The sequence below is a fragment of the Aquarana catesbeiana genome, linkage group LG01 (assembly GCF_042186555.1).
Source record: "Aquarana catesbeiana isolate 2022-GZ linkage group LG01, ASM4218655v1, whole genome shotgun sequence".
Lineage (NCBI taxonomy): Eukaryota > Metazoa > Chordata > Amphibia > Anura > Ranidae > Aquarana > Aquarana catesbeiana.
In genome coordinates, this window is record NC_133324.1 from 937,943,460 (window position 1) to 937,962,395 (window position 18,936).

Below are 18,936 nucleotides of genomic sequence, written 5' to 3' on the forward strand. Positions count from 1 at the left end.
TGCTAAAGCTTGCCATCCGGTAAGCGTTTAATACACACGGTGGTGGATTTCCTCACATGCTGGTGTTATGGGATTGTATTACTTTTATCCGTGCATCTTTGGTTGAACTTTTTTCTCCCTTCTATCTGGACTAATTATCCATTTATTCACATTTTCACTGTATGGACTCATTTTTACCACCCTTTTTGGGGTTTTTTTGGGACTTATATTGTGCTTCACATATGCTATTTTGAATCCTTTAGGGTCTTTTGTTTACATATATATCAGTTTGTATGTTTGTTCACTGATTTTTAGCGCTGCTCACGTTTTATAATATTATTTGATTTGTGTATATCCCACTTATTTGAGCTGCTGCTTCACAACTTTTGGTACCAGGTAGCGCGGTATATATATTTATTTTTACCACCATCCAAGTGGACCTAGAGGGAGAATAAAACAGTTCCGAGCGAAGCGAGGCCGTGCCCAAAGCGTGGCGAGCGAAGCGAGCTCATGAGGGGCCCTCTTACAGGCGCTGTGTACAGCTGATTTACAACTATTCGGCTTCGGCTATTTCCGCCGGCTCCTACTGCGCAGGTGCAGTGCCTGCGCAGTTGAGGGGGGGTCCTTATCCGCCGAGGGGAACTTTCTCGGCAGAACACCGGACCTAACTAAAGATCATTGGCTGCTGTGGCCAGAGCTGCTGTACCCCTCAAGAAAAAAAAAAAGAGTCCCTAGCTTCCAGGCAGCAAAAGAGGATGTGCAGGCAAGGAAATAAAAAAAAAAACACTGTAAAATTTGCAAATACTAACATGTGAATTTTGGGGGTGCTTAAAGATTTTTTGAGGGTGCGAACACCCAAGCACCCACCGGGTGCGGCCCCTACTAAGGTACATTTTTTGTGTGCCCCTTGCCCTCCATGTTCTCAGATTTTTTTTAACCAAAAACTCCACATTAGGACTACTACCAGTGTCAGTTTGACAATTGCTCTTCAACAAGCATGATTGCCCGTTCATGACCAGTCACCTCTTTTTCCTCCTTCATTTTTTTTTGTGTTCTCATTCTCAGCAGTGCATTTTTTTCTGCCAATCCTTCCATAACAATGCTGTTTTTTTTTCCTCTGCACGTTTGTGAGTGAGCTAATCTTTCTTTGGAAACATCGTATTTTAGGCTTTTAGATGTTTTGGGGTATCATAGTTTTCATTTTGTGTCACATTTTTTAAGTTTGGGACAATAAAAGCGCCACTTTCCATTTTTGATGCCAATACTTTCTGGTAGCTGCCTTTTTGTGTACAGCACACTGCTATATAAGTGAGGCACCCACAAATATTTACATTTGGTTTTGTATTTTGCTAAAGCCTCTTCCTACTGCACATATACTTACAGCCCCATTTATTCCTATGGATAAGCCAAAATTATGGTGGCCATACAGCAAAATACACCTCATCCTTAGGAATGAATAGGTTGTGCTGCATGTGTTCAGTAGGAAGAAACACCAGTCAGGACATTTTACTTGTGAAGGCTTTGCTGTTCTGCTCCGGGCCTCACAGTGAAGATTGTGTGATCAGGGAGGAAGCTCAGTATTCTACCAGGTGGGCTGCATTCAGAGGGATGGGAGTTTATTCAAAGAACAACATATTAATTAAACAGTTTTAATTAACAATTTGTAAGATATAAGTGTAGCAACCTCTAGTGTGTGCTAGAAGTAGAGTAAATTTTGTTAGTGTAGGAACATTTGGTTTAGCTCAGGGCTAAGCCTGAGCTGTTCATTTTGGGTCAGGGTTCGGTGACTCAGGGCTGGATGACTCATCCTGACAGCTCTTCTGGTGCCTACCCCTGTTTCTGGGATGTTGGAGAATGTTCTAGTGCTAGTGGGCAGGAGGTGAAGAGGAACTAGCTGGAATATTTATGAGGCCTCGGCCAATCCCCAGGAGTGGGCTTACGGGGACATCTTTACACCCATTCAAAGGATGGATACTATATGCCCATCGTTCATTGGGGTCAGCAAGGACAAACATTGCAATTAGAGTGGTTATCCCTTCTTAATGAACCAAAGGCGTATTTATGTCAGCATCTGGTGAGTGGCCAATCCATGTGGTGTTGTCACTGAAGTGATGAAATTGTCACAAGCAATCACGGATGAATAATTTAAGAGCACAGGATTAATATATCCACAGAGGAAAGTTTACACGGGAACCCCTGTGTAAATTGGCACATTGCACAATAATAATAATAATTGGACATTACAATTTTAATATTTTTGACGTATATATATATATATATATATATATATATATATATATATATATATATATATATATATATCGGTGTTATGTTGAAGCATATTTAGGGTTTGTTTGGTTTTTTAGTGTCATGGAAAAGATGAAAGAACGATTATATACCATTGCATAATTTATATATTTTTTCTTTGGTAAATATTTTGTCATTTATTTCACAAAAAGTGGTGTATTTAATTCTATGGTATTGGGGTAGCACAGTCAACATTACTTTCACACTGTATGTATAGCCTAATACTGTGCCTTTAGTTTATACAGGGCGATCGGTGGGTTTACATCCACTTTAAGGTGGGCAAATGCCTCCTCACCAATCCTGAGACCAAGGGATCAAACAAGATGTCCTGATAGACAGGTTCTTCAGGTGGCCCGACTGGCTACCTCACAACCTTAACGCCTCACGTCCTCAGGAACGACTGGAGATGCACCGTAGGTCCCTCTCTGGTGAGATGTCTGTCACTGTCCAGCTGGAACTGTGGCAGGATCAGCATACCAACCTCTGGAGCTGTGGCAGAAAAGTTGCCCTGATGGATAACAGTAGCCCCTCTGGTCATATCCATCATTCCTTCTCACCTTGTGGTGGTCTCCAGCTCCCCTTTGCGAGAGGACACACTGGGCTTTGTAGTCCCCCCCCCCAAAAAAAATTGCTATGGGGCCACCTGTGTTGGGGACTCTATGTCCCAAGATGCTTTTCTGCTCCATACAGCCCTGGGTTCAGTGGCTCCCCTCCTCTTGCCAATGAGAATGCAGGGGAGGTAGCAGAGCGGGTGGGTGTCCTTGTGAGCGCAGCTCTCACACTGTAATGAAGAAGAGAGTGAGGGGGGAGAATTCCCCCACAGGAGCTGACAGGCTCACTCATTTAGAGCCTGTCAGTGTCTTTAGAGTCAGCGCGGCCGGCGTGCTTGAGGTGCGGGACCGTGGGTGACAGACCGGCGCCCGCTACTCACATGTCGGTGGTTAAGGGTTGTTTAAGGTCATTTATATATAACATTTTACGTTATAACATGTTTATTATTTTTCTTTTGCAAAAAAAAAAATTTAATCTAACATTTATTTAACAGTAATCTGTATTTGAATGCATTGAAATTTGAACTACCTTTCAAATGTATGTCTCCTGATGCTTAGTGATCAAAGCTGTGCCTTTTCCATGTAGATCTGTTGCCTAAAAATAGCTGTTAAGCTGTGTTACGCTCCTTTACTAAATCCATCATGCCATACATTTATAAAAATGTGGGTTTTTTTTGTAAATGTATGTCCTAGAGCTGTGGAAAGTGTTCTTTACTAGATTGTTCTATGTTTTTGGCCCAATTCTGTACTGCTGCCTATGTTTATATTGTGAAAACTAGAGAAAACTGGACTATATTTTTTTATATAATTTTTTTAAACATTTTTATTTATTTTTCATGTTCTTATATAAGTTTAACTTGTTGTAATGGTGTATATAACCAAAAGTATTACAGTGGCCACTTCAAGAGATCACTTCTAGCTGGAGTAATTGTCATGGTTAACATACTCCATTGTTGCACTTTTGTAAACAATGTTTACAAAAAAAAAAAAAAAAAAATTATATATATATATATATATATATATATATATATATATATATATATATATATATATATATATATATATATATATATATACATATATATATATATACACATATATATATACACATATATATAATTTTAAAGTTCTTGATGCTAAATTTCAGCCGATGTTTGCATTTAATTTGCACTGCATGTCATGCCTTTTAGATTTAATAAAAATAAATAAATACTTGTATACTCGGGATGTATAATGCCACGATTTTTTGCTGGTGGAATAGTGTCAACTTTCTGTGGGTCCTCTGTGGGTGGAATTAGACCCCTCTCTGAGGGTAGTATTACACCCCTTTCTGTGGGTGGAATTAGGCCCCTTTCTGTGAGTCTTCTGTGGGTTGAATCAGCCCCTCTTTCTGGTACTGTAGTGGTTACTGCCAGCAAAAGGTTGGTGTTAAATATCACAACTTTTTTTTTAGTTCCTGTTTCATTTGTGAATTGGACTCAACAGATTATCGCATGATTTTTTGCGATATTTTCAGACAATTTTTTTTCCGTTGTTTACTGAACCGTATCTCAGTGGCACCCCTAGGCTGCTTCAGATGTTGTGCAGTTCTAAATGCTCTTAATGCTCCTCCATCTTGCCGATGAACCTCGCTGCAGAACTCCCCTGAGATACAGGGTAGGGGAGCTGCAAGTGTTGGCACCCAGGACATGTGCCAAACTGGTGCCCTGGAAAGCCGATGCCACCCGCCGGCCGTGTTACCTTGCACACTGCTGCTATGTGAGAGAGGCAGAGTAGAGCATTCACCTTGCCCAAAAATGCAGAACATAGGATAGGAACAAGACCCCTTTGGATGCCCCGATGCTGCACCTGAAGTGTTATTCCTATCTTATGTTCTGAATTTTTGGGCAAGGTGAATCCTTTGTTAGATATATATTTGATATAAAAATTAGGTACATGATATAGGTATATATATATATATATATATATATATATATATATATATATATATATATATATATATATATATATATATATTTTTTTTTTTTTTACATAGTGAACCTTGTGCTCTTTTGCTGTGTCCTGAGGAAGCGAAAGTGAAGTGTGTCAATACACAGGGATTCGCTAAATCACTCATTGTTTGGAAGCATCATGCTTTGATGCATCATTACTGTTTATGCGCATTGTTTTTAACCTTTGTGCAGATGTGTTATATGCCTGTTTTAACAATGTTGTACTAATAAAATGTTATGATTTTTGAAGTTTAGTGTCTCCTCTACCTCTAAAGTCTGATCCAGGGGTTCTATTTTATTTTTGTGTTACGCATTCCTATATACGGATGTGGCAGCAGAGTGAATTTTTCTATATTTAAAAGTTAGATCTGTTGAGGGCTGGTGAGTTCAGAGGTGAGAACTGTAGACGGTCGGGGGCTGGGTGCAAAAGTGACAGCTGTGTGTTAGGGATGATTCTAGGTGGGTGGGAGCTAAGTGTAAAGGTGATAGATGTGAAGGAAGAGGGGTTGCTAGGTGCAAAAGTGAGAGCTGTGGACTGGGACGCAGAGGTGAGCTGTGGACAGGGACGCAGAGGTGAGCTGTGGACAGGGACGCAGAGGTGAGCTGTGGACAGGGACGCAGAGGTGAGCTGTGGACAGGGACGCAGAGGTGAGCTGTGGACAGGGACGCAGAGGTGAGCTGTGGACAGGGACGCAGAGGTGAGCTGTGGACAGGGACGCAGAGGTGAGCTGTGGACAGGGACGCAGAGGTGAGCTGTGGACAGGGACGCAGAGGTGAGCTGTGGACAGGGACGCAGAGGTGAGCTGTGGACAGGGACGCAGAGGTGAGCTGTGGACAGGGACGCAGAGGTGAGCTGTGGACAGGGACGCAGAGGTGAGCTGTGGACAGGGACGCAGAGGTGAGCTGTGGACAGGGACGCAGAGGTGAGCTGTGGACAGGGACGCAGAGGTGAGCTGTGGACAGGGACGCAGAGGTGAGCTGTGGACAGGGACGCAGAGGTGAGCTGGGGACAGGGACGCAGAGGTGAGCTGTGGACAGGGACGCAGAGGTGAGCTGTGGACAGGGACGCAGAGGTGAGCTGTGGACAGGGGGGCAGAGGTGAGCTGTGGACAGGGGGGCAGAGGTGAGCTGTGGACAGGGGGGCAGAGGTGAGCTGTGGACTGGGACGCAGAAGTGAGCTGTGGACTGGGACGCAGAGGTGAGCTGTGGACTGGGACGCAGAGGTGAGCTGTGGAGGGGGACGCAGAGGTGAGCTGTGGACTGGGAGGTGCAGAGGTGAGCTGTGGACAGCTAAGGTGGAAGTGAGCTGTGGACGGGGAATGCAGAGGTGAGCTGTGTAAAGGGACAGAAAGGGGAGCTGTGTAGACACTCGAGGTGCATAGCTCCTCCAGTGATGAGGGGTCCAATGATGAGGAGGGAGCACACCCATTGTCCTCCGCTGTGTCCAGGGACTGTCAGCCCAGTCTGGGCTTTGCACCCCTACCTGCCCTTTTTTCTCTGCCTAACTTGGGACTATGCTATGTAGCAGGGGAAAGGCTCTGAGCTGAGGGACAACCCCAAGGCCTAGCCTAACCCCTGGGGTCACACAGCATGGCTCATCGACTGGGCCATGCACTCTACAGTAAGTGACCCACTACTGTCAGTATCCACCAGGATCAGATACTAATGTTTACTCATTTATCTCCCTTGCCACTACAACTCCACTACTGTCACTGCCAGCTGGGACATACTAAAACATTTAATGTGAAAATGCCTTAATGTAGCTTAACCTGTAATAAAGTGCCTAAACCTCAATCAATTGCCCTGAAACTTTGCAACTTTGTTCTCCAAGGCAAACTAGGGACATTAGGCTTGTTTATTGGGGAGCTTAACATACAAAAAGACCTTAAATGTTAACCAATTTCCCCTCACACAATAGAAGACTTTATCCATGCCAACATATTCTGAAAATTCTCATTTGGTAAATCACATCAAAAGTTATTCACATCAAGCTATATTATACAATGCTAAAACATTTAATGTAAAGAGCTTAATGTACCATAATGTGCCTAAACCTCAATCAATTGCACTGAAACTTTGCACAGCCTAGGATCTCAACTTCCCAAACCTACCCTATAAGTTTAATGTGATTTGGTGTTCCACAAGGCAAACTAGGAATATTAAGCTTGTTTTTTGGGGAGTTTAATGTGGCTTAACGTACAAAAAAGACCTTAAATGTTAACCAATTTCCCCCAAACTTTACACAATAAAAGACTCTCTGTGCCAACATATTCTGAAAATTTCAGCTCATTTGGTTAATCACACCAAAAGTTATTTGCATTAAGCTAAAACATTTAATGTGAAAATGGCTTAATGTAGTTTAATGTAGCCTAATGTGTATTAAAGTGCCTAAACCTCAATCAATTGCCCTGAAACTTTGTACAGTCTAAGATCTCAACTTCCCAAACATATCCAAGAAGTTTCATGCGATACAGTGTTCCACAAGGCAAACTAGGGACATTAAGCTTGTTTTTTGGGAAGCTTAATGTATAAAAAAGACCTTAAATGTTAACCAGTTTCCCCCAAACTTCACAAAATAGAAGACTCTATCCATGACAACATATTCTGAATTTTCAGCTCATTTGGATAATCACACCAAAAGTTATTGACATTAAGCTATATTTTACAATCCCAAAACATGTGGCTCAGTGTAAAAATGGCCTAATGTACCATAATGTGCCTAAACTTTCATAAATTGTCTTAACACTTTGCATAATTTAGGTTTTCAACTTCCCAAACCTATCCTAGAAGAATCATGGATTTTGGTCTCCCAAAAAGAAAATTAAGGTGTTAAGCTTGTTTTTTCGGGAGCTTAATTGGGCTTAGCTTACAATAAAGTGCCTAAACCTTAATCAATTGCCTTGAAACTTTGCACAACCCAAGCTTTCAGCTTCCCCAAACCTATCCTAGATGTTTCATGGATTTCTGTTTTCCACAAAACAAGTGAGTGATATTAAGCTTGTGAAGCCCCTACCACCTTTTGTGTAGTGGATGTAGTGTGGGACAGCCAATGGGGGAATATTATGCATGTGTGTGTGGCTCACCAGCCATTCACTAGGGGTTTCTTGGCCAGTGGTGCATGCTGGGGAAATGCATATATACTTAGGAGAATTGCCATATGCCCAGTCGTCTTACAGCCTACATTCAGTCTTGTCTTGGAGATGGGAATGGTCAAGTGTGGGAAAGGTTTGACTAGGACTCAAGCCTAGAAGAGGCCTCACATGCTGATTGAGGAGGAGAACCAGAGACACTGGATGGCTACTGGAGGTATCGGTTACTGGAAAGAACCTAAGGAGCAAGTCTGGTGTCCCTCCTACTGAAGATCTTATGTCTATTCCTTATTCAGCTGTTTCTCTAATACCCAGTGCCAGCATGTGCTCCTATTGATTCTGCACTGTGGAATACTGAAAGGGACTCGTTAGTCTGGAGTAGGGATGAGCCGAACACCCCCCTGTTCGGTTTGCACCAGAACATGCGAACAGGAAAAAAGTTTGTTCGAACACGCGAACACCGTTAAAATCTATGGGACACGAACATGAATAATCAAAAATGCTAATTTTAAAGGCTTATATGCAAGTTATTGTCATAAAAAGTGTTTGGGGACCCGGGTCCTGCCCCAGGGGACATGGATCAATGCAAAAAAAAGTTTTAAAAACGGCCGTTTTTTCAGGAGCAGTGATTTTAATAATGCTTAAAGTCAAACAATAAAAGTATAATATCCCTTTAAATTTCGTAGCTGGGGGGTGTCTATAGTATGCCTGTAAAGGGGCGCATGTTTCCTATGTTTAGAACAGTCTGACAGCAAAATGATATTTCGAAGGAAAATAGCCATTTAAAACTACTTGCGGCTATTGCATTGCCGGTCCGATTAAAACGGCATGGGAATTCCCCACAGGGGAACCCCAAACCAAAATTTAAAAAAAAAATGGCGTGGGGGTCCCCCTAAATTCCATACCAGGCCCTTCAGGTCTGGTATGGATATTAAGGGGAACCCTGGCCAAAATAAAAAAAAAAAAAAACGACGTGGGGTCCCCCCAAAAATCCATACCAGACCCTTATCCGAGCACGCAACCTAGTAGGCCGCAGGAAAAGAGGGGGGGACGAGAGAGCACCCCCCTCCTGAACCATACCAGGCCACATACCCTCAACATTGGGAGGGTGCTTCGGTGTAGCCCCCCAAAACACCTTGTCCAAATGTTGATGAGGACAAGGGCCTCATCCCCACAACCCTGGCCAGTGGTTGTGGGGGTCTGCGGGCGGGGGACTTATCGGAATCTGGAAGCCCCCTTTAACAAGGGGACCCCCAGATCCCGGCAACCCTGTGTGAAATGGTAAGGGGATACAAAAGTACCCCTACCTTTTCACTAAAAAACTGTCAAAAATGTTAAAAATGACAAGAGACAGTTTTTGACAATTCCTTTATTTAAATGCTTTTTCTTTCTTCTTTCTTCTATCTTCCTTCATCTTCTTCTTCTGGTTCTTCTGGCTCTTCTGGTTCTTCCTCCGGCGTTCTCGTCCAGCATCTCCTCCGCGGCGTCTTCTATCTTCTTCTCCTCGGGCTGCTCCGCACCCATGGCATTCTCCTCCGCGGCGTCTTCTATCTTCTTCTCCTCGGGCCGCTCCGCACCCATGGCATGGGGGGAGGCTCCCACTCTTCTCTTCATCTTCTTCTCTTCTTCATCTTCTTCTTCATCTTCTTCTTTTCTTCTCTTCTTCTCTTCTTCAATTTCTTCTCCGGGCCGCTCCGCATCCATGCTGGCATAGAGGGAGGCTCCCGCTGTGTGACGGCGTCTCCTCTTCTGATGGTTCTTAAATCACCGGGTGGCCCCGCCCCCTCTGACGCACGGTGACTTGATGGGACTTCCCTGTGATGTCACGGGGAATGCCACAGGGAAGTCCTGTCATGTCATGTGCGCCAGAGAGGGGCGGGGTCACCGGGTGGCCCCGCCCCCCATTATTTAAGAACCGTCAGACGAGGAGACGCCGTCACACAGCGGGAGCCTCCCTCCATGCCAGCATGGATGCGGAGCAGCCCGGAGAAGAAGATGAAGAAGAGAAGAAGAGAAGAAAACCCTGCATCGGTCCACGTCTCCCCCTCTGACATGTTGTCCCAGAGTGACTTCCGGGTATCGCGGCTCCGGATTAGCCAGAGCCACAATGACGTCACTCCGCGCATGCGCATGGGACCGGCACAGTACAACTGAAGCAATGGCATATAGCGCCATTGCTTCAGTTGTCTTAAGTGCGCATGTGCCGCATGACATCGGCACATGCAAATACAGACCGTGCAGGTTTAGGAGATATCCTTGTTAGCTACAGGTAAGCCTTAATATAGGCTTACCTGTAACATAAAGTTGTAAACAAGGGTTTACAACCACTTTAAGCTACATTAAGCTATATTAAAGTGGGGTTCCCATTTAAAAAAAATTAAAAGTCAGCAGCTACAAATACTGCAGCTGCTGACTTTTAATCGGACACTTACCTGTCCCAGGGTCCAGCGATGTGGGGGATCGAAGCCCCGCTCGTCCCCCCTCCGCTCTGCGGCACCGGCATTTTAACTGTGGGCGCCCGGCTGTGGCTTCACAGCCGGGCACCCACTGCGCATGTGCGAGCCGTGCTTTCAATGGCCCCGTAATCATCTGGGACCGGTCACATGTCCCAGATGATTGACAAGAGGGAGGGTGGAGAGGCGATCTCCCTTCCTCCATCGAGGGAAGTGACGTCAGGAGCCCAGGCACCGAAGGAGGCAGACTACAAGGGACCCCCTAGCAACAGGCATTTAGAGGTTTTTTCTCAAATTTTTTTTTTTTTTTATTTTTCTTAAGCACATTATTTTTTTGGGGGGTGGAACTCCACTTTAAGCCATTTTCACATTAAATGTTTTAGCATTGTAAAATATAGCTTAATGTGAATACATTTTGGTGTGATTAACCAAATGAGCTGACATTCTCAGAATATGTTGGCATGGATAGAATCTTCTATTGTGTGAAGTTTGGGGGAAATTGGTCAACATTTAAGGTCTTTTTTGTACATTAAGCTCCCCAAAAAACAAGCTTTATGTCCTTAGTTTGCCTTGTAGAACACCAAATTGCATTATACTTCTTGGATAGGTTTGGAAAGGTAAAAACTTAGGTTGTGCAAAGTTTCAGGGCAATTGATAGAGGTTTAGGCACCTTATTACACATTAAGTCCCCTGCCAGCTTCATTTACATCTCATCTTTTACTGAAACAGAGACAGAGAGACAGAAATAGAAAAAGATTATGAGAGATAGAAAGAGGGATGAGATAGAGAGATAGAGGGAGAGAGAAAAAGGTGAGGGGAGGGGAAGATAGAAAGAGATAGGTACAGAGAGAGAAAGAGAGTGAGAGAGATAGAAAGAGGGAGATAAAGGGAGACAGAGGGAGAGAAATAAAAAGAGGGAGTTAGAGAGGAAGATGAGAGAGATGTGGGTGTGGCTTGAGTGTGGGCATGTTTTGTGTATTTTAAAATGTATTTGAACCATCGACATGGACAGGCATTCACAGGACTCTTTTACTTAACCCAACACAGATATACAGAAACCAAGCATGCTCTAAAATACATAGCTCTACCAGAACAATAAAAAGTGAACATATTTACAATGCTTCCCCCTACTGGATGGAGAGTAGTATAGTGCACTAATACATAACACTCCTTCCCCCTAGACCTCAAAGTATTTGAGATAACTGGGAGGGTGAAAAGTTCTCCTTGGACGCCTAAGGACCACTGTTTGAGACAGGTCCCTGAGACTCAGTTGGGTGCAATTCTTCTTGTTGTGCTGTCTCAGAGGGACTGGGAGAAACTGGCTCTGCAACAACATTTCCTGGAGGAATAGCACCTGTATCAACCAATGGTTCACCATGATCTGGCATCACTGGAATCCCAGTACCACTAGAACCAGCAGCAGGTACAATTTCACCATTTCTTTCTCAGATCTGATAAACGTGCCTTCGTAATATTCTACCATCAGTAATTTGTACTTTGTATGACAAAGGTCCTGTAGCCACAAGCACCTTTGCTGGTATCCAACGAGACCCAGAATCATAGTTTGTGACATAGACAGCACTGCCATGCTCAAACACTATCATAGAAACATAAGCATCCTTTTTAAAATGCAATTATTGCTTTTTTTTGTAACTCTGATGTCAGATCAGGGTGCAAACGATCCAAACATGTTTTTAGACAAAGGTTCATTAGGAGCTCTGCTGGGCTACAACCAATACTTGAGCATGGTGTTACATGTTGTTGCAGAAGGAAATTTGCAAGTCTCTGATTCCAATCTCCTTGAACAATTCTCTTCAATGAGTCTTTGGTGGTCTGAACCATTCATTCAGCTTGACCATTTGATGATGGGTGAAATGGTGCAATCGTAACATGTTGAATAAGATTGCTTGCCATAAAGGTTTTTAATTCTGAGGAGGTAAATTATGTTCCATTATTAGACACAATTTTATCTGGCAACCCATGTGTAGCAAACAGCCTTCTTAAAACGTTTATGACAGTGGCTGAGGTGGGGAATGTAACTAATACAACTTCCAGCCATTTTTAGAAGGAATCGACAACTAAAAAAAAAAATCTGTCCTTGAAAAGGCTCCGCAAATCTATGCAACCATGATAAAGGTGATCTAGTCACTTTCCAGGGATGTACTGAGGCTTTAGGTGGAGCATGATGGGTGGATTGACATGGTACACAGTTCTGTACCCACTTGTCACAAATGTCACATCTACCCCAACGCAGGTGGTCAGACACTATAGCTAGCTACTGTGTGCTTCACCTATAGCAGCCCCCTTTCCCTTAAGGCAAACAGGCCTACCGGTACTTGGTTGCCCCCAGGATTTATATGCAATGCTATAGTGCCTGGCCACTATGCCAGGGCAGATGTGAACAGAGCAGACAGACTACTTGCAGTTAGCAGACAGTGATCCTTACATTACCCCCCTCTAAAGAGAGGTGACCTGTGGAGAAATCAATAGATTTGCAGCGTCTTGTTTTACCAGAGTCATAAAAGGCACATGGTTATGTAATCTGTAGTCACATTTGGAAACATTGTCGTGATCAGGATCTGTAATAAAGGCACATGACGGTTACTGGCCACACAAGAGTTAAAAATGGGCAAGTGGTCAGTAGTTTTAATGCAATTCTTTATGCAGGTCTGGGACCAGGAACCAATCTCCTCTGCAGTCCAGTCTATGTGCGGGTTGTGAAGTTTAAGCCAAGGACACCCTAAGATAAGGGAATAAGCAGGAGATGAGATCAAGTAGAAGCTAATTGTCTCCTTCCCAATAGGGATGAGCTTCCCTGTCTCCTTCCCAATAGGGATGAGCTTCGTGTTTGAGTCGAACCAATGTTCGACTTGAACATCGTCTGTTCGCCCGTTCGCCGAATTGCGAACGATATGGGCCGTTCACGCCAAATTCGTGTGGTGGGTCACGGCCCATAATTCACTGCGGCATCGCAGTGCATTGCTGGCTAATGATTGGCCAAGCATGCACTATGACCCGCATGCTTGGCCAATCACAGCACCGTCTGTAGAGAGAGCTGTAATTGGCCAAAGCCAGGGTGGCTTTGGCCAATTATGGCTCAGGGGGTTTAGCACATGCGCCACAGCTCAGCTAAAGCTACAAGTTAGTGTAGTGCACATTGTTCAGCTAAATCTACAAGTTAGTGTAGTGCGTCCTCCTCACAGTATTCAGCTAAAGCTACAAGTTAGAGTAGTGTGACTCTGTACAGTGTTCAGCTAAAGCTACAAGTTAGTGTAGTGTAGTGCGTCCTCTGAACAGTGTTCAGCTAAAGCTACAAGTTGGTGTAGTGCACAGTGTTCAGCTAAAGCTACAAGTTAGTGTAGTGCACAGTGTTCAGCTAAAGCTGCAAGTTAGTGTAGTGCACAGTGTTCAGCTAAAGCTGAAAGTTAGTGTAGTGCACAGTGTTCAGCTAAAGCTGAAAGTTAGTGTAGTGCACAGTGTTCAGCTAAAGCTACAAGTTAGTGTAGTGCACAGTGTTCAGCTAAAGCTACAAGTTAGTGTAGTGCACAGTGTTCAGCTAAAGCTACAAGTTAGTGTAGTGCACAGTGTTCAGCTAAAGCTACAAGTTAGTGTAGTGAAAAAGAGGGGGGAAGGTTGGGACTTTGAATGAGGTGCGCATGATGCAGCCCAATCACACTCACAGAGGTGCAAACATATGTATGTTTATTAAGGACCAATGATCAACATGGCATAAAAACGCATTGCATACATTAAACATAAAAAAATCGCATATAGACAATAAATCTATGTATATACAATCATAGGACATGGGTAGGTACAATTATGCATCTTAATCCCCCAAGCAAGATAAAAGTCATGTGAAGTAAAAAACATCTGAAAATTGGTCAATGTGTGTTTGATGCATCAAAGGTAGGCCTGACGCTGCATTTCATGGACTTCAATGCACTCTTCAGGAGCCAGATGCATCTAAATTCTATAAAAAATGTATGAAAAGCAATATAGTTTCAGGGTCTAACAAGATCAGCAGAAAAGGGGGAAATTTGGGCATAATGGGCCATGCCAAAAAGGTTACTCACATGATAGCCAAAACTGGGACCGTGCGACAAAACAAAGCCAGGGGTGAGCCATGGAGCCTGGCCCGGGAGCTGAGAGGGGGACCTCAACGAGGAACACTGGACTGCGCACACGAACACCCTGCAGTGGAGGGGACTTCTATAATGTAGGAAATATATAAAATGTATCTATGATGATACAAGTAACAAAAAACAAGATGATATAAGCTGCAGATATCACCAAGGTGATTGAAAAAGCACCTGGAAGATTACCTTGAAAGATACATGTGGCGTTTGAAGCCACATAGATGGGAGAGGATCAGGATTGCATAGGTTGTATCAGTACCATCTCTGAATACCATGAAGCAGGGAGTGAGATGCAGCCCCAGCATTGAACGTCAGCTCCCCGTCAGCGTCACGCAGGCACAACACAGTGGAGCAAAACCTCGGCGAACGCCAGAGAAGCTCACCACATGTCAGCCCGGCTGCTATACCGGACGTCTGTGTGTGCGACGCCCAACCAAGGAGGCCACATACACAGTGCCGGGGGCGTGGCGCCGATGCAAGGTGGAAAGATCCACCCAGCCACTCACCCCCAACCCTGTGGAGGGGAGGTAGGAGGGCGGACACCAGCATGCATCGCAGCTCCCGGGAGACAGGACATCTGCCCACCCACCGACAATGAGTCACACAGACCCAGTCTGGCCACAGAGAGTAAAAAATATATAAAGTAGTAAAAAATCAAAGTATGTGAAAAACACATGACTTAGACCCTGAAACTATATTGCTTTTCATACATTTTTTATAGAATTTAGATGCATCTGGCTCCTGAAGTTTGGATTGAAGTCCATGAAACGCAGCGTCGGGCCTACCTTTGATGCATCAAACACACATTGACCAATTTTCAGATGTTTTTTACTTCACATGACTTTTATCTTGCTTGGGGGATTAAGATGCATAATTGTACCTACCCATGTCCTATGATTGTATATACATAGATTTATTGTCTATATGCGATTTTTTTATGTTTAATGTATGCAATGCGTTTTTTTGCCATGTTGATCATTGGTCTTTAATAAACATACATATGTTTGCACCTCTGTGAGTGTGATTGGGCTGCATCATGCGCACCTCATTCAAAGTCCCAACCTTCCCCCCTCTTTTTCATGATATTAAGGATGGGGGCGCAAACTTTCCCTTGCGTCCCATTTAAAGCCCTAAGTTCGCTTTTCCCCTCCATTGCTTGCAAGTTAGTGTAGTGCGACCTTTGCACAGTGTTCAGCTAAAGCTACAAGTTAGTGTAGTGCGACCTCTGCACAGTGTTCAGCTAAAGCTACAAGTTAGTGTAGTGCGACCTCTGCACATTGTTCAGCTAAAGCTACAAGTTAGTGTAGTGCGACCTCTGCACAGTGTTCAGCTAAAGCTACAAGTTAGTGTAGTGCACAGTGTTCAGCTAAAGCTACAAGTTAGTGTACTGCGTCCTCCTCACAGTGTTCAGCTAAAGCTACAAGTTAGTGTAGTGTGACCTCTACACAGTGTTCAGCTAAAGCTACAAGTTAGTGTAGTGCACAATGTTCAGCTAAAGCTACAAGTTATTGTAGTGCGTCCTCTGAACAGTGTTCAGCTAAAGCTACAAGTTAGTGTAGGGCGTCCTCTGAACAGTGTTCAGCTAAAGCTACAAGTTAGTGTAGTGCACAGTGTTCAGCTAAAGCTACAAGTTATTGTAGTGCGTCCTCCTCACAGTGTTCAGCTAAAGCTACAAGTTAGTGTAGTGCGTCCTCTGAACAGTGTTCAGCTAAAGCTACAAGTTAGTGTAGTGCACAGTGTTCAGCTAAAGCTACCTGTAGAAGGTTGGTGGTGTTTTCCTGATCCCATCACTACTGCAGGCAGCTACATTATTTTAATGTTAGTGTAGTGCGTCCTCTGCACAGTGTTCAGCTAAAGCTATCTGTAGAAGGTTGGTGGTGTTTTCCTGATCCTATCACTACCGCAGGCAGCTACATTATCTACATGTTAGTGTAGTGCGACCTCTGCACAGTGTTCAGCTAAAACTACCTGTATAAGGTTGGTGGTGTTTTCCTGATCCTATCACTACCGCAGGCAGCTACATTATTTACACGTTAGTGCAGTGCAACCTCTGCACAGTGTTCAGCTAAAGCTACCTGTAGAAGGTTGGTGGTGTTTTCCTGATCCTATCACTACCGCAGGCAGCTACATTATTTACACATTAGCGTAGTGCGGCCTCTGCACAGTGTTCAGCTAAAGCTACCTGTACAAGGTTGGTGGTGTTTTCCTGATCCTATCATTACCGCAGGCAGCTACATTATTTTAACGTTGGTGTAGTGCATCCTCTGCACAGTGTTCAGCTAAAGCTACAAGTTAGTGTAGTGCGACCTCTGCACAGTGTTCATCTAGTTGATTTTGCTAGCTGCAGTATCTATATATATATATCCCAGCTTAGTGCAGCTACATCTCAATGCAGGCCATTAGTATGTCTGGAAGGCCAACAAGGAGAGGCAGACAATCACATGCCAATAAAAGAGGGTAAGCAGGCTCTGTGTCTAGAGGCAACAGTGCTGGTCGTGGTGACGGTGCTTGGCCTTTTTTTTGCCAGCTGGCAGTGTTGAGCCGCAACATGTGGAAGAGTTGGTCGAGTGGATGACCAAGCCATCTTCATCCTCCTCATCCTCTCTCACCCATGCTCAGGGTACTTTGTCTGGCAAAGCAGCTGTCAGCGCGGCCTCTTCCCTCGGCTCAATGGCATCAGTGACTCCTTCCCTAGCCCCACCATGTCCTTCTGAGGAGTCCCTCGAACTGTTTGACCACAGTGTTGGGTACATGCTCCAGGAGGATGCCCAGCATTTAGAAGGCTCTGATGATGATACTGAGCTAGATGAAGGCAGTAACGTGAGCACGGACAAAGGGGGTGCCCAAGAAGGACAGCAATCTGGCAGTCATGCTCCCCCTGCTGCAGCATACTGCCAGGTTTGCTCCAGTGATGAGGAGGGAGGGGATGATGAGGTCACTGACTTAACGTGGGTGCCTGATAGGTGAGAGGAGGAGGAGGAGGATGCACATCACCAACGAGGCAGGATGCCCTCCAGTGGTCACCCCAACAGGCAGCACACTGACTGCATCACACCGCAAAGCTCCGCATGTGCAGGGCGCTGCTGTCTCTGCGTGTTATTCCAAAAGTTCTTTGCTGTGGGCCTTTTTTGAGACGAGTACGTCAGATCGCACCGCTGCTATTTGCAACATATGTCTCAAGCATATCTCGCGTGGCCAAAACATCTCCTGCTTGGGCACAACATGCTTGACCAGACATAGGTTGACCTGCCATGCAGTTCGTTGGCAAGCGTATCTAAAAGACCCACACCAAAGAACAAAGAGGAACTCTCCTTGCTCTTCATCAGCTGAGATCTCCAACCCCACTATACCTTCAGTCCTCTCTGAGACCTGCACTGAGAGGAATGAAGGTGTAGAATTAGGTGTGTCACAGCCAAGTACTTGTGGGCAATCTGCTTTCAGTACACTGACGTCAGATTGTACCAGGCAAATTTCCCTGCCCCAGCTGCTGCACCGCCGAAAGAAGTTTGCTCCCAGCCATCCACATGCCCAGTGGTTGAATGCTAGCTTGGCAAAATTGCTAGCACTTCAACTGCTGCCTTTTCAGTTGGTAGACTCTGCCCCCTTCTGTGAGTTTGTGGAATGTGCGGTTCCTCAGTGGCAGGTACCCAAACGCCCCTTTTTCTCACGGAAGGCGATTCCGGCTCTCTCAGCATGTGGAAGGCAATGTCCATGCCTCGCTGGACAGTGCGGTCAGCGGTAAGGTGCATAATACCGCTGACTCATGGTCCAGCAGGCATGGACAGGGATGTTACCTAAGTTTCACGGCGCATTGGGTGACTCGGCTGGCAGCTGGGAAGGATGCAGGACAAGGTGCAGTAGTGTTGGAGGTTGTTCCGCCACCACGCCTCCAAAATGCCACTACTAATGATTCTGACACACCTCTCTCCTCCACCCCCTCCTCTTCTTCTTCCTCCATGGCCTCTTCCTGTGCTTTGTCCTCGGAAACAAGGGGTGCTCCGTAGGTGTTCAAGGGGCTACTCAAGTATGCAGGCCAAAAGATGCCATGCGGTGCTTGAGCTGGTGCGCTTGGGGGACAGGAGCCACACTGGGGCAGAGGTTCTGTCAGCTCTGCAGGGGCAGGTTCAGAGGTGGTTGACACCATGCCAGCTTAAGGCAGGAATGGTGGTTTGCGACAATGGCACCAACCTCCTCTCCGCCCTCCGACAGGGACAAATGACCCATGTGCCCTGTTTAGCTCATGTCCTTAACTTGGTGGTGCAGCAGTTCTTGGGCAGGTACCCCGGCTTACAGGATGTCCTGAGACAGGCCAGGAAAGTCTGTGTGCATTTCCGCCGGTCATATAATGCCAGTACTCGGCTGGCAGACCTCCAAAAGAAATTTAACCTGCCCAAGAACCGCCTAATCTGTGACATGCCCACCAGGTG